This window comes from Salvelinus sp. IW2-2015, linkage group LG31 (assembly GCF_002910315.2).
Source record: "Salvelinus sp. IW2-2015 linkage group LG31, ASM291031v2, whole genome shotgun sequence".
NCBI classification, from domain to species: Eukaryota; Metazoa; Chordata; class Actinopteri; order Salmoniformes; family Salmonidae; genus Salvelinus; species Salvelinus sp. IW2-2015.
In genome coordinates this window covers 3,068,573-3,085,853 of record NC_036870.1, presented here as the reverse complement: position 1 = coordinate 3,085,853, position 17,281 = coordinate 3,068,573, and the positions used below count along the sequence as shown (strand labels likewise).

General features: G+C 41.7%; 1 protein-coding gene and 1 long non-coding RNA gene across 2 annotated transcripts in view; one reads left to right on the top strand and one right to left on the bottom strand.

Annotated features, from left to right (window-relative positions):
• Nucleotides 1–17,281, bottom strand: part of LOC111955945 (dolichyl-diphosphooligosaccharide--protein glycosyltransferase subunit STT3B) — an 86,425-nt gene that overhangs the window by 59,344 nt on the left and 9,800 nt on the right. The gene's annotated exons all lie outside the window — the stretch shown is intronic.
• The window catches only part of LOC139023402 (uncharacterized), a 43,525-nt gene continuing 32,304 nt past the window's right edge, over nucleotides 6,061–17,281 (top strand). Inside the window, exon 1 of the long non-coding RNA XR_011474528.1 lies at nucleotides 6,061–6,364. This is a non-coding gene — a long non-coding RNA (uncharacterized lncRNA). The remainder of the gene's footprint in view (nucleotides 6,365–17,281) is intronic.

Below are 17,281 nucleotides of genomic sequence, written 5' to 3'. Positions count from 1 at the left end.
TAATACAATATTTTATTTATTTAACCAGGTAGGCCAGTAGAGAACAAGTTCTCATTTACAACTGTGATCTGGCCAAGATAAAGCAAAGCAGTGCGGGGGAAAAAAACAGAGTTACACAAACGTACAGTCAATAACTCAATAAAAAAATATGTATACAGTGTAGAGGTCGACCGATTAATCAGAATGGCCGATTTCAAGTTTTCATAACAATCGGTAATCGGCATTTTTGGACACCGATTATGGCCGATTACATTGCACTCCACGAGGAGGCTGCGTGGCAGACTGACTACCTGTTACGCYAGTACAGCAAGGAGCCAAGGTAAGTTGCTAGCTAGCATTAAACTTATAACAAACAAATCAATCTTAACATAATCACAAGTTAACTACACATGGAAGATGWTATTACTAGTTTATCTAGCTTATCCTGCGTTGCATATAATCGTTGCGGTATAATCGTTGCGGTTAATTTATCATCGAATCACAGCTTACTTCGCCAAACAGGTGATGATTTAACAAGCGCATTTGTGAAAAAAGCACTGTCTTTGCACCAACGTGTACCTAACCATAAACATCAATGCCTTTCTTAAAATCAATACACAAGTATATATTTTTAAACCTGCATATTTAGTTAATATTGCCTGCCAACATGAATTTATTTTAACTAGGGAAATTGTGTCACTTCTCTTGCGTTCWGTGCAAGCAGAGTCAGGGTATATGCAGCAGTTTGGGCTGAACTGTGTGAAGACCATTTCTTCCTAACAAAGACCGTAATTAATTTGCCAGAATTGTACATAATTATGACATAACATTGAAGGTTGTGCAATGTAACAGCTATATTTAGACTTAGGGATGCCACCCGTTAGATAAAATACGGAACGGTTCCGTATTTCACTGAAAGAATAAACATTGTTTTCGAAATGATAGTTTCCGGATTTGACCATATTAATGACATGTGTTATTATAATTAAGTGTATGATTTGATAAAGCAGTCTGAGCAGCAGGCTCGTAAGCATTCATTCAAACAGAACTTTCGTGCATTTGCCAGCAGCTCTTCGCTGTYCATCAAGCATTGCGCTGTTTATGACTTCAAGCCTATCAACTCCCGAGATTAGGCTGGCAATACTATAGTGCCTATAAGAACATCCAATAGTCAAAGGTATATGAAATACAAATGGTAGAGAGAAACAGTCCTATAATTCCTATAATAACTACAACCTAAAACTTCTTACCTGGGAATATTGAAGACTCATGTTAAAAGGAACCACCAGCTTTCATATGTTCTGAGCAAGGAACTTAAACMTTAGCTTTTTTACATGGCAAATATTGCACTTTTACTTTCTCCGCCAACACTTTGTTTTTGCATTATTTAAACCAGTTTCATTATTTATTTGAAGCTAAATTGATTTGATTGATGTATTATATTAAGTTAATACTGAATGAACACTTATTTTGTTGTAATTACCATTACAAATATATATATATATTTTTTTAAACGGACGATTAATCGGTATCGGCTTTTTTTGGTACTCCAATAATTGGCATCGGCGTTGAAAAATCATAATCGGTCAACCTCTAATACAGTGTGTGCAAAATTAAGTGAGGAAAGGCAATAAATAGGCCAATAGTGGCAAAGTAATTACAATTTAGCAATTTACACTGGAGTGATACATGTGCAGATGAGGATGTGCAAGTAGAAAATACTGGTGTGTAAAAGAGCAGAAAAACAAAAACGGGGCTGAGGTAGGTAGTTGGTTGGATGGGCTATTTACAGATGGGCTGTGTACAGCTGCACCGATCTGTAAGCTGCTCTGACAGCTGACGCTTAAAGTTAGTGAGGGAGATGTCTCAGCTTCAATCATTTTTAAAATTCGTTCCAGTCAATGGCAGCAGAGAACTGGAAGGAAAGGCGGCCAAAGGAGGAATTGGCTTTGGGGATGACCAGTGAAATATACCTGRTGGAGCACGTGCTACGGGTCGGTGTTGCTATGGTGACCAGTGAGCTGAGATAAAGCCCCGCCTTACCTAGCAAAGACTTAGATGACCTGGAGCCAGTGGGTTTGGCGACGAATATGTAGCAAGGACCAGCCAACGAGAGCATACAGGTCGCAGTGGTGGGTAGTATATGGGGTTTTGGTGACAAAACGGATGGCACTGATGGACTACATCTAATTTGCTAATTTGAGTGTTGGAGGCTATTTTATAAACGACATCGCCGAGTGAAGGAGGCTTTGTTGCGAAATAGGAAGCCGATTCTAGAGTTAATTTTGGATTGGAGATGCTTAATGTGAGTCTGGAAGGAGAGTTTACAATCTAACCAGACACCTAGGTATTTATAGTTGTCCACATATTCTAAGTCAGAACCGTCCAGAGTAGTGATGCTAGTCGGGCGGGCGGGTAGCGATCGGTTGAAGAGCATGCGTTTTACTAGCAGTTGGAGACCACAGAAGAATCCCATTCCTTTACAATCTAGTAAAGGAATGAGAATATATAAGTATAAAATATGGATGAGCAGCTAAGATGAAATAAATAGTAAAGTATAGATGGTGAAGGATACAGTATATTCACATGAGATGAGTAATGTGAGATATGTAAACATTCTTCCGATGTGGCGTTATTAAAGTGACTAGTGTTCCATGTATTAAAGTGGCCAATGATTTCAAGTCTGTGTATGTTGGCAGCAGCCTCTCTGTGCTAGTGCTGTCTCTTATACACATCTAGATGTGTATAAGAGACAGGAATATCGCTGGCCGTTCTAAAACTAGGCTCTTTGCCAACCGGACCGTTAACCATTTCTTTAGACTACACCTTGTTCAGTTATGTTACCTCATTAGCTAGCTATAGCTTACAAGCTGGGGCGCGCGTACAGCAGGATGCGACTTTTTGGAACGTCCAGATAGAAATATGCCATGTAAAAAATAACATGCCTCTGACATGTTGATTAAGGAATAACATTGGTTCTATTCATGGAATTTCTATCTGCAACGTTTGGGAACGTTTTGGAAATGAAAGTGGGCCTGGTAACATTACCAATAGCATATATACAAACCTTTGGTGGCACAGAAAGGAAAAACAAACAATCTGACCAAATTCCTCTTACCACTATAGGATCTGACAGAGTAAATCAAGTTATTTTGAGTTAACGGGGACGCAGTGACTCAGACTAGGGACACTTGGATCAGGACTCGAGCACTGGGACACAGGCTTTAGCCATAGGGACTTGACTCGATCATTGGTGACTCGAGCACAGGGAACGCGACTCGGCCTCTTGGTTTAGTGACTCGACTACATCACTGCGTGAGGTCAGTCATTAGCTCCCGTTCAACGTCATTAGCCCCACATTCTATTTTTGGGCACTAGTGTGGCTGTGACTTCTGTGGAACCTTGACAACAATGACACGACAGCGTAATGAAGGTYCAACCCAGAATACTTTGTGGACCCATCTGGTGATTGTGCTACGCTCCCCCCCCCCTACTCTCCCTGCGCTTGTGTGTCTGGTTGGTACTTAATATGCAATATCCATGTTGGCTGACTTAGTAATTTACATGGCCAGAATTCTCATATATATTCACAATACCAGTCAAACCTTTGGACACCTACTCATTCAAGGGTTTCTAATTTTTTTTACTATTTTCTACATTGTAGAATAATAAAAAGACATCAAAACTATTAACATATGGAATCATGTAATAACCAAAAGTGTTCAAATCTAAATATATTGATGACAGCTATGCACACTATTGGCATTCTCTCAACCAGCTTCATGGAGGTAGTCACCTGGAATGTATTTCAATTAACAGGTGTGCCTTGTTCAAAGTTAGGAATGCAATTCCACAAACTAACAAGGTAGGGGATTTGACCTATTTGGTAAAAGACCAAGTCCATATCATGGCWAGAACAGCTCAAATAAGCAAAGACAAAATGACAGTCCATCATTACTTTAAGACATGAAGGTCAGTCAATTTGGAACATTTCAAGAACTTGCAGTAGCAAAAACCAGGGGCTATGATGAAACTGTCTCATGAGGACCGCCACAGGAAAGGAAGACCCAGAGTTACCTCTGCTGCAGAGGATAAGTTCATTAGAGTTACCAGKCTCAGATTGCAGCCCAAATAAATGCGTCAGAGTTCAAGTAACAGACCCATCTCAACATCAACTGTTCAGAGGAGACTGAGTCAGGCATTCATGGTCGATTTCGGCAAAGAAACTACTACTAAAGGACAATAACAACAGACTTGCATGGGCCAAGAAACACAAGCAATGGACATTAGATCGGTGGAAATCTTTCCTTTGGTCTGATGAATCCAAATGTAAGATTTTTTGTTCCAACCTCCGTGTCTTTGTGAGACACAGAGTAGGTGAACAGATGATCTCTGCATGTGTGGTTCCCACCGTGAAGCTTGGAGGTGGTGGTGTGAGTGCTTTGCTGGTGACATTGTCAGTGATTTATTTAGCATTCAASGCGCAATTAAACCTCTTAAGGATCCGCKKCCTTCTCTTCTCCCCTTTCATTATTTTTTTTTTAAACATCTGCGCCTAAAATGACAGCATGGCTACKTGGGCATTRTGGAGCGATACGCCATCCCCACCTGGATMGCGCTCATTTGTTTTTCAACAGAACAATGACCCAACACACCTCCAGGCTGTGTAAGGGCTATTTGACCAAGAAGGTGGAATGCTGCATCAGATGACCTGGTCTCCACAATCACCCGACCTCAACCCAATTGAGATGGTTTGGGATAAGTTGGACAGCAGAGTGAAGGAAGAGCAGCAAAACAAAGTGCTCAGCATACAGCTCTGGGAAAAATTTAAATACCACTGCAAAATTAACAGTTTCTCTGGTTTTACTATTTATAGGTATGTGTTTGGGTAAAATGAAAACTTTAGTTTTATTCTATAAACTACTGACAACATTTCACCAGAATAAAAATAGTAATTTAAAGCATTTATTTGCAGAAAATGACAATTGGTCAAAATAACAAAAAGATGCAGTGCTGTCAGACCTCGAATAATGCAAAGAAAATAAGTTTATATTCATTTTTAAATAACACAATACTAATGTTTTAACTTAGGAAGAGTTCAGAAATCAATATTTGGTGGAATAACCCTGAATTTCAATCAGTTTTCATGCGTGTTTCACACTGATGTTGGGTGACTTTATGCCACTCCTGGCGCAAACATTTAAGCAGCTCAGCTTTGTTTGATGGCTTGTGACCAACCAGAGGAACTGATAATTTTGCAGTGGTCGCTCAAATTTCTTCCAGAGCTGTATGTGGGAACTTCTTTAAGACTGTTGGAAAAGCATTCCTCATGAAGCTGGTTGAGAGAATGCCAAGAGTGTGCAAAGCTGTCAAGGCGTGGCTACTTTAAAGAATCTCAAATATATTTCCATGTGCATGTTATTTCATAGTTGAGGTCTTCACTATTATTCTAAAAATTTAGAAAATATTTAAAATAAATAAATAAATAAAAAAACCTGGAATGGAGTAGGTGTGTCCAAACTTTTGACTGGTACTGTATGTTTATCATATTTCTACCGTTGGGAAGAGAATAGGAAGTTAAGCAGGAAAATGTTGGTAGAACACATTTAAGTAGGTGATTTGTTTACTACAGGTTCATTTTTTACCTTTATTTAACTAGGCAAGTCAGTTAACTTCGTATGGCTGGGGGGCAGTATTGAGTAGCTTGGATGAATAAGGTGCCCAGAGTAAACTGCCTGCTACTCAGGCCCAGAAGCTAAGATGAGTATTATTAATAGATTTGGATAGAAAACACTGAAGTTTCTAAAACTGTTTGAATGATGTGAGTATAACAGAACTCATATGGCAGGCAAAAACCAGAGAAAAACATCCAACCAGGAAGTGGGAAATCTGAGGTTTGTAGTTTTAAGTCTTTGCCTATCCAATATACAGTGTAAATTGCTCTTTCTACAGCTTCCACTAGATGTCAAGTCTTTAGAACCTTGTTTCAGGCTTCTACTGTGAAGGGGGAGCGAATAAGAGCTGTTTGAACAAGGGGTCTGGCAGAATGCCATGAGCCAAGTCAGGCGCGCGGCCGTGAGAGCGAGCTCTGTTCCTTTTCATTTCTAAAGACAAAGGAACTGTCCGGTTGAAACAGTATTGAAGATTTGTTAAAAACATCCTAAAGATTGATTCTATACATCGTTTGACATGTTTCTACGAACTGTAATGGAACTTTTTGACTTTTCGTCTGGACTAAGTGCCTACGCCTCTTGAATTTGGATTTGTGAACTAAACGCGCGAACAAAAAGGAGGTATTTGGACAAATTATGGTCTTTATCTAACAAAAAAACAAACATTTATTGTGGAACAGATTCCTGGGAGTGCATTCCGATGAAGATCAAAGGTAAGTGAATATTTATAATGCTATTTCTGACTTCTGTTGACTCCACAACATGGCGGGTATCTGTATGGCTTGTTTTGGTGCCTCAGCGCTGTACTCAGATTATTGCATGGTGTGCTTTTTCCGTAAATCTTTTTTGAAATCTGACACAGCGGTTGCATTAAGGAGAAGTATATCTTTAAGAACAAATTCTTATTTACAATGACGGCCTACCGGGGAACAGTGGGTTAACTGCCTTGTTCGGGGGCAGAATGACAGATCTCTTTACCTTGTCAGCTCGGGGATTCGATCCAGCAACCTTTCAGTTACTGGCCCAAAAATTAAATGGCATTTTGTTGACTAAAAGCACACTGTTAGTCACATTTGTCAATTGAATAATTAGTGGTTATTGTCAAAATGACCGAGATGAGTACATCTAAAAACTAGCGACAAAATAAACACAGCTCCACAAACAACCCRTATACAAAGGGAAAATGGCACCAAGATGCCATTTAGGCATTCTCAGACTGACATTCATGTCTGACTCATTCCGATCGGTTGCGTTTCTTCTAATAAGGCCAAAATGTCAGGCATTCAAATAGTTTTTCCACCCTCACTTGCCATTTTAGAAGAAAATGTAGTATCCAGTGCCTTCAGAAAGAATTCAGACCRCTTGACCTTCCACATTGTTACAGCCTTATTCTAAAATTGATCAACACGCGCCCCCCCCCCAAACGACACACAATACCCTATAATGACAAAGCAAAAACAGGTTTAGACATTTTTGCTAATTTATAAAAAGAAATATAAAAGAAAATTGATCACATTTAATAAGTATTCAGACCCTTTACTCAGTACTTTGTTGAAGCACTTTTGGCAGCGATTACAGCCTCGATTCTCCTTGGGTATGACGCTACAAGCTTGGCACACTAGTATTTGGGGAGTTTCAACCCATTCTTCTCCGCAGATCCTGTCAAGCTCTGTCAGGTTGGATTGGGAGCATTGCTGCAAAACTATTTTCAGTTCTCTCCAGAGATGTTCGATCGGGTTTAAGTCCAGGCTCTGACTGGGCCACTCAAGGACATTCAGAGACTTGTCCCGAAGCCACTACTGTATAGTCTTGGCTGTGTGCTTAGAGTCATTGTCCTGTTGGAAGGTGAACTTTCGSCCCCAGTCTGAGGTCCTAAGGGGGTTTTCATCAAGGAGCTCTGTACTTTGCTCCATTCATTTTGCCTCAATCAAGACAAGTCTCCCAGTCCCTGCCGCTGAGAAACATCCCCACAGCACGTTYCCACAACCATGATTCACCGTAATGGTGCCAGGTTTCATCCAGACGTAACGCTTGTCATTTAGGCCAAAGAGTTCAATCTTGGTTTCATCAGAACAGAGAATCTTGTTTCTCATGGTCTGAGAGTCCTTTAGGTGCCTTTTGGTAAACTCCAAGTGGGCTGTCATGTGCCTTTTACTGAGGGGTGGCTTCAGTCTGGCCACTGCACCATAAAGGCCTGACTGGTGGAGTGCTGCAGAGATGGTTGTCCTTCTAGAAGGTTCTCCCATCTCCARATAGGAACTCTGGAGCTCTGTCAGGGTCACCTCCCTGACCAAGGCCCTTCACCTCCAATTGCTCAGTTCGGACAGGATGCCAGCTCTAGGAAGAGTGTCGATGGTTCCAAACCTCTTACATTTAAGAATGATGGAGGKCAATGTGTTCTTGAGGAGCTTCAAATGTTGCAGAAATGTTTTGGTACKCTTRCCCAGATCTGTGCCCCGACACAATCCTGTCTCGGAGCTCTACGGACAATTCCTCCGACCTCATYGCTTGGTTTCTGCTCTGACATGCACTGTCAACTGTGGYACCTTATGGACAGGCGTGTGCTTTTCCAAACCATGTCCAATCAARTGAATTTACCACKGGTGGACTCRAACGGTTGTAAATAAAATGTTAGTTTTTTTTTAATTTGCAAGATAAAAATTCTAAAAACCWGTTTTTGCTTTGTCATTATGGGATATTGTGCATTGATTTGAGGAAATTGTTTTATTTAKCTCATTATAGAACAAGGCTGTATCGTAACAAAATGAGGGAAAAGTCAAGGGGTCTGAATACTTTCTGAAGGCATAGTAAGTAAAACTATGACACAATTTAAGTGTCTTATCAAAAGTGACATTTTATTAGGGAGCTTACAAAAGGCAGAGGAAGACGAAGCAATTGAATTTACAACAGAGTGAGAGTGTTTCATTCCACCTCAAATGGGGTTATTTTTTTAATGGGATCCCATGACCGTAATGGCCTGGTCTGTTGGTTTTTGTGATTGAGGCCAAGCTCAAACAAAAAACGCACACACACACACACACACACACACGCGCATACAGTCATGTACCTCGGCATGTAGTAGGGCACAGAGGTCTAATAAGGTGCCAGACACTCGTATTCAACTACAACAGAAGGGCTTTCAGGGCGACAGGGTTCTCAGAAACCAGCGGGATGCCAGGTGACAGAGCAATAAAGAGCCTTTACAATTCCATCTCCTTTCAAAAGAAGGGAAAGAAGTGAGGGCCAGCCGCCGGTCATATCAAAGTTCAAGAGGAGCCTCACTTGGAGTTAAAAAGCCTTTTTTGAAAGACAATGTTGAAAGCAACAGACTGATAATTGCAAAAGCAAATTAAACATGACTTCACATTAAATAAGATCAACCAAGTTTGTTTCAAGGTCACGATAAGCAGTCGTGGTAAATGAGTAATGACAATGATAATTGTCAAGTGTTTTAGTACTAGATCTCTTGACACAATGATGAAAATAATCATGGCCTCTAAACCTTCAAGCTGCATACTGGACCCTATTCCAACTAAACTACTGAAAGAGCTGCTTCCTGTGCTTGGCCCTCCTATGTTGAACATAATAAACGGCTCTCTATCCACCGGATGTGTACCAAACTCCCTAAAAGTGGCAGAAATAAAGCCTGTCTTGAAAAAGCCAAATCTTGACCTAGAATATATTTATAAAAATAAAAAATAAAATAAAAAATAAAAAAAATCGGCCTATATCGAATCTCCCATTTCTAATGGCGTCAGACCGAGGATCTGCATCTGTCCTCGTGCTCCTAGACCGTAGTGCTGCTTTTGATACCATCAATCACCACCTTCTTTTGGAAAGATTGGAAACCCAAATTGGTCTACACGGACAAGTTCTGGCCTGGTTTAGATCTTATCAGTCGGACTAAATATATTTTACCCCTTGGGGATGTCATTCGAAAACATAATGTTAACTTTCACTGCTATGCGGATGACACACAGCTGTACATTTCAATGAAACATGGTGAAGCCCCAAAATTGCCCTCGCTGGAAGCCTGTGTTTCAGACATAAGGAAGTGGATGGCTGCAAACMTTCTACTTTTAAACTCMGACAAAAACAGAGATGCTAGTTCTAGGTCCCAAAAAACAAAGAGATCTTCTGTTGAATCTGACAATTAATCTTGATGGTTGTACAGCCGTCTCCAATAAAACTGAAGGACCTCTGCGTTACTCTGGACCCTGATCTCTCTTTTGACAAACATATCAAGACTGTTTCAAGGACAGCTTTTTTCCATCTACGTAACATTGCAAAAATCAGAACTTGTCTGTCCAAAAACGATGCAGAAAAATGTATCCATGCTTTTGTTAATTCTAGGTTAGACTACTGCAATGCTCTACTTTCCGGCTACCCGGATAAAGCACTAAACAAACTTCAGTTAGTGCTCAATACGGCTGCTAGAATCCTGACTAGAACCAAAAAATGGATCATATTACTCCAGTGCTAGCCTCCCTACACTGGCTTCCTGTTAAGGCAAGGGCTGATCAAGGTTTTACTGCTAACCTACAAAGCATTACATGGGCTTGCTCCTACCGATCTTTCCGATTTGGTCCTGCCGTACATACCTACACATACGCTACGGTCACAAGATGCAGGCCTCCTAATTGTCCCTAGAATTTCTAAGCAAACAGCTGGAGGCAGGGCTTTCTCCTATTGAGCTCCATTTATGGAATGGTCTGCCTACCCATGTGAGAGACGCAGACTCGGTCTCAACCTTTAAGTCTTTATTGAAGAGTCATCTCTTCAGTAGGTCCTATGATTGAGTGTAGTCTGGCCGAGGAGTGTGAAGGTGAACGGAAAGGCACTGGAGCATCAAACCGCCCTTGCTGTCTCTGCCTGGCCGGTTCCCCTCTCTCCACTGGGATTCTCTGCCTCTAACCCTATTACAGGGGCTGAGTCACTGGCTTACTGGTGCCCTTCCATGCCGTCCCTAGGAGGGGTGCGTCACTGACATGGTCTTCCTGTCTGGGTTGGCGCCCCCCCTTCGGCTGTGCCGTGGCGGAGATCTTTTGTGGGCTAGTCGGCCTTGTCTCAGGATGGTAAGTTGGTGGTTGAAGATATCCCTCTAGTGGTGTGGGGGCTGTGCTTTGGCAAAGTGGGTGGGGTTATATCCTGCCTGTTTGGCCCTGTCTGGGGGTATRYTCYGATGGGGCCACAGTGTCTCCTGACCTCTCCAGTATTTATGCTGCAGTAGTTRGTGTCGGGGGGCTAGGGTCAGTCTTATWACTGGAGTATTTCTCCTGTCTTATCCGGTGTCCTGTCTGAATTGAAGTATGCTCTCTCTAATTGTCTCTKTCGGAGGACCTGAGCCCTAGGACCATGSCTCAGGACTACCTGGCATGAGGACTCGTTGTCCCCAGTCCACCTGGCCGTGCTGCTGCTCCAGTTTCAACTGTTCTGCCTGCGGCTATGGAACCCTGCCATGTTCACTGTGATCATTATCATTTGACCATGCTGGTCATTTATGAACATTTTGGCKATGTTCTGTTATAATCTCCACCCGGCACAGCCAGAAGAGGACTGGCCACCCCTCATAGCCTGGTTTCTTCCTAGGTTCTGGCCTTTCTAGGGAGTTTTTCCCTAGCCACTGTGCTTCTACACCTGCATTGCTTGCTGTTTGGGGTTTTAAGCTGGGTTTCTGTACAGCACTTTGAGATATCAGCTGATGTAAGAAGGGCTATATAAATGCATTTGATTATTGAAAACACTTATATCGAAAGGGAAACGTAGAGTCTGAAGTTACTTCTTCCCATCAAAAGAAAAATAAATTGTGCCTAATATTAGAAACACCTTAATATTGAGGTGCACCCAACGTTCCCGTAAATGTTTTTCATCACTGAGCAAATTTCAGATTTGCTGAGCGCATACTGGAGCGTTGCGAAAATTCTGTACAACTTCCAGCGCACGTTTACTGTGAACACTGAGGCTGTACCCACTTTAATTTATTTTGAAGTGGTCAATTACCCTGTGGCTATTTGATCATAATGTAGTCCTACAATCAAAAAACTYTGTAGAAAATGCACCCCGTAGCATTTTAACATGGAAGTAGCTGTTCTATCATTCAGCCTACAATGTGTGGTGCTCAGTGCCTACATTCCACGGGACTTTAACCTGTTTATCCACTTGTCCTTCAGACGAGGTGACTGAAAATGTTTGATGCAAGAAAGCACTTTACAAAATAAAATGCAGGATTATTCCCATAGCATTATTACAGAGAAGCAGACAAATTTTGTTTATTCAAGCCCGTCTCAAAATATAACACTGCCTCTTAAAGCTTTACCTGATGTCTAGAAATGCACACGMTTTGTGCTCTTGTAGGAAGCAATCACTGCTCCATTGCTGACTACAAATTATCTWTAACTGGGCTAATAACTCACTAACTAGCAAAGGATATGAAAACATTAACAAATGTGCACACGTCGCTACATGCCATCTGCATATAGGCCTACTGCAGCTCTGATTGGTTATGGCGCACCGGTCTGTGTAGAGTACAGGCCTGAGGCGTGCCTGTCAATGCAATAGAATCRTACTCTGATGCATTCTGCCTACAACCAAGTCTTGCATAGTTAGTTTTGTTTCGGRTTATTGCATTGAAAGTGGCTAATATTCAGTTGATTCCCACAGTAAAGTGAAACGTTGACATTTGTTGCACCCCCCCATTTTAACCTCTGAACAGCCTCAATTRGTCGTGGCATGGACTCTACAAGGTGTCAYAAAGCATTCCACAGGGATGCTGGCCCATGTTGACTCCAGTAATTCCCACAGGTTTGTCAAGTTGGCTGGATGTCCTTCGGGTGGTGGACCAMTCTTGATACGCGCAGGCAACTGTTGAGCGTGAAAGACCCAGCKGCATTGACACAGACCGGMGCGCCTGGCACCRATTACTATACCCCGTTCAGAAGGCACTTAAATCTTTTGCCTTTCCCATTCACCCTCTGAATGGCGCACCTACATAATCCATGTCTCAAGGCTTAAAAATAAAATAAAAAACGTATTTAACTCGTCTCCCCTTCATCTACACTGATCGACGTCAATAGCTTTCACCTAGATCCGCCTGGTCAGTCTGTCATGGAAAGAGCAGTTGCTCATAATGTTTTGAACAGAGTGTATATTCCAATAAAGCAGAGGAGTTCTTTTTAATAATGAAAGTGGTCCGTCATCATCTGAGAGGAGTTAATTCCTAAGTGGCTGTAACATCTCCCTTGATCTCTCGAAAAAAAAAGCACCACATCAGTCGCTCAAGAAATATACTTTGAAGGTCGCAGCTTCACTTGGGATAAAAACAATGGGATGAGGAGATAATACTGCCACAGGGGCTTTTCAGCCTTTGAATGCAGTGATTTTTTTTACAAGGGCTAGGGGGAGGAGGGAGCCACCAACAAAACAACAAAAAGGAAACCAGGGGAAATGTTGCTTTTGAAAACGTAACACAAGATTACATAATCAAGGATCATACAAATTAATAATAACTAAAGTTTCAAATGGGGCTTTATACCACATAATTCAGGAGACAGAGTTGACTTGGACTATTCCTATTTATTATGGATCCCCACTCTTCCTGGGGGTCCATCAAATATTAGGGCAGTAATATACATAATACCATTTTTAAAACACTAAAATACATTTTACAACAGATTACACAATACATTAAGGGTGTGCCCTTTGAGCCACTACAAAACACAATTCAGGTGTACCTGTGTGTGTGTACCAGTGTGTGTGTGTACCTGTGTGTGTGTACCAGTGTGTGTGTGTACCTGTGTGTGACTCGTCAGTTGTCGCTGTTCCATAAGGTGTATTTACCTCTTAAATCTGATTTTACTGCTTGCATGAGATGATGTGGAATAGAGTTTCATGTAGTCATGGCTCTATYTAGTACTGTGTGTCTGTTCTTGACTAGGGGACTGAAGAGACCTCTGGTGGCATGTCTTCTGGTGTATGCAGGGGTGTCTGTGCTGCGTGCCAGTAGTTTCAAAAAGAGACAGCTCAGTACATTCAGCATGTCAATACTTCTTACAAAAACAAGTAGTGAAGTCAATCTCACTTTTGAGCCATGAGTGATTGATATGCATGTTATTATTGTTAGCCCTACGTGTACATTTAAGGGCCAGCTGTGGTGCCCTGTTCTGGGCCAGTTGTACATTTTTCCCAAGTCCCTCTTTGTGGAACATGACCACATGACTGGGCAGTAGTCCAGTTGCAACAGAACTAGGGCCTGAAGGACATGCCTTGATGATATTGTTGTTAAGGCAGAGCAGCGCTTTAGTATGYTCAGATCAGATTAAACCATACTTGATTAGATAATCAGTTAGGCAGAAATGCAGGGATGACATGAGTGGGAAAAAGAAACCACGTAAACTACTGCTGTCTTCGTTGGTCATTTCGGGAACAGTCTTCGAAATCGTTTAGAGAGCCTTTGAGGAAATGAAGGTCGTTCCAAAGACACTCACCAAGTTCAGCTAACCTCTACTGTCAACCCGGTTAGCGCACAGGCCAATGACGCTGCGGCAGCATCTGTTTTGGCTGAGTTACTTAAAAGAACACTGTCAGTGGGGAAGATATTCGTACAAACCAATCCCAGCATCATGTTTCTTGCAAAACGATTGTCAATACTGACGGTATGACAGGGTTTTCTGAAATAGTGTCTAGACTGAGAATGCAAAGAACACTTTAAAGCTTAGGCTAGCCTAGGCCCTACATCAAGACCAAACTTAACCAAAATCTAGTCTTGAAATTGGCTCTCTAAAAGAATCAAAGTCGATTTGATAACAGACTCAACCAAAAGAGCGAACACTAGACGACACAATGGACTCTGGGATTTTTGTTTCTGTCCCGTCTATCTGAGGAACTGTTCGTGACATGTTGGGGTCCAGGGTGGTGAGACGAGCGCAACCTCTTGCCGAATCCCTACCCTGTCTTAAGGCAWTGTTGATCCATCCGTCATTTTGGCTTTCTGGAATAACAAATCATTTCCTGGTCCATGGGTGCAAAAACAGATGCCAACTAATTTTAACTTCACAAATAATAAAGTGTACAGTTTTATCATGGATTCTTATTTCAAGCTGTTTTGTAAAACTCTAGACCCTAATAACCAACATTCTATCAAAATAAACCGCAAAGTGTTCTTTGCGAGGTAATTATTCACTGGCCCCCAGTTGTGGAGCAATAGTACGAGAGAACATTAATGGGCTTGGCACAACTCCAGAAAGCCTGTGGTGTTCTGTTCACTGTGCATGCATGTCTGTTAGGATGTGCATCCCCAGCTTCATTAAACAAATCTTCATTTGTTTCCCCATTTGCAGGGGGAGGAAAATAGGTAAGGAATCTAGTGACAGATTTATGATCCAATTGAAAAGTGGACAACTCAAACTCAATAACCGAGACACTGATGGGATGCGAGAGTAAGGACATGGCATCTCCATTACCTCCACGATGCTTGTAAAGTCAGAAGCAATTGTCAATGTTTTGTTAGGTGTCCAGTRACCAGACCGTTACTGTGACTTAGCAGCAACAGTGCTGAAGGATAAAGCACCTGACCTTTAACCTTGAATGGGAGCCCTATCGCTATCCTTTCTATTTGAGTCTTTCACTGATAAAAAATAATAAAAAATGCATGACGGAGCACGTTAACAAAATGCTTACTATCCCTCAAAAGAACYAGAAGAGACAAGGGCATCCTTCTACCGGTCAGGTCAGAGGTGTCAGGCTTTAAATTCGGAGGGCACAACCGTGTGATACTGTAGCCACCCTGCAATTGGTTAGCGTACCATGGTTTCTGCAGAGTGGTTTGATCCCACTAGCATAGCAATGGTACTGAGGGAATTCCTGTTCCTGATACTGGTGAGGCGTATCAGCAATATCTTTACAAATCCAGATCTCTCAATATTGTCAGAATGGATGGTATCATGGCAAATACTGGTGAAAAGTGCTCCATCAGTGCCGTATCCACTAACGAGTGAGCTCCCGAYTGCAGCGGTCTAAGGCACTGCATCTCAGTGCRACAGACACCCTGGTTTGAATGGGACTCCCATAGGGRGGCAGACAACTGGCCCAGCGTCGTCTGGGTTTGGCCGGTGTAGGCCGTCATTGTAAATAAGAATTTGTTCATAACTGACTTTCCTAGTTAAAACAAAAAGGTTCAAAATAAATAAATGTACTGACATGTACTAAGTGACACTGCTACAGCTTGTGGTTTTGTCTCACAGTTATCTGATAAATATTATATAGCCTATGTTAGACCAAATATTAGGCTAACTAATGGAAACACAAATGACTTATAGAATGACTCCACAATACATAGAAGTCACTTGAACACCCCCCCCCCCCAGCAAACCGAAAGGGTCAGTCCGTCCTATGGAGTTGGAGACTAAAGGGATCAATGCAGACAGGGGGTATTATGAAACGTGGGACATTGATTTGCATTTTGGAAGGCCACTCACTTCCTCAACCACCAAGCTTCACATCAAGGACAAATTCAATTCAAGAGCTGCTGAAAACAAAAATTCATATTATATATTAATTTCTGAAAATCTATTTGAGGCCAAGGAGAGGAAGGGGCAAGAGGATAAAGGAATCTCTGCTTTTAATACTAAGACCGTTAGAATGAAATCTCTTGGATTTTAAAGGGTTCGGTCATGGGAAACTCAGTTATGATAAATAAACCCAGAGAAAAATAGAACAAATAATTTTTTTGATTGAAAGCTAGACTATTTGATTTGTGGTCATATTTGGTGATAATTAGCCTAACACAGCATGCTGTAAACACCATAGAAGATCCTTGAACTCAGTAGCACTGACAATCATTAGCAGCAAGTCACATCTCGCAAAATTTACTTTGTTTACTTTTCAAAGGACTGGAGAAGAGAAAACGTGGAAGTGCAGGCCTATTGATTAAACCTACACAATTTCAAAAACGCCAAGAAAGAGGCCGATGAAAATCAAAGGAGAAATAAAAATGTTTATACAGCAGTCTGAACTAACTGATAGTAAAATGTACAAAACTGCATGGGGGGGGGGGGAAACTGATATATCCTTGAGGGTATGCTATAAAAAACAAAATCAAAGAATACATTCAAATTGGATATTAAATAGCCTCTAATGGATTTGAGGGGCTCGCCTTCAGTGTTAATGATCATGACCAGCTCTGCACTTAAGTACACTAAAATATAAASTTCACTCCACAAAAAAGAACGATAGAAGCAGATGCTAGATTAACCCATTACTTCGACTAGGCCTAATCTGCATGTTTGATTCGCTTGCTTGCGTCACATCAAAAAAAGCACTACCATTTTAATGTCCAATAACTTCCATTCCTCACAGAAGGACCCTGTGGTCAACCTTCATCTACTTATGTTGCCAAAACAGGCTTCCTGACTATGCTGAATGCATGCATGATCAGTATGCTCTGCACCCGTCAATCATACTGCTATACCTCAGGTTTTTACCTCCATCAGGCTTAGTTCAGGGGCTGTCCTAACGTCAGGCTCACTTGATTCTCAGGGGGCTAAGACTGCCCCTCTCGTCCCCTCCTGTGGTTCTCCATGGCTACCCTGCGCAYACTACCTGTCAGAGCACTAGCAACTGCAAGGCGTGATGAG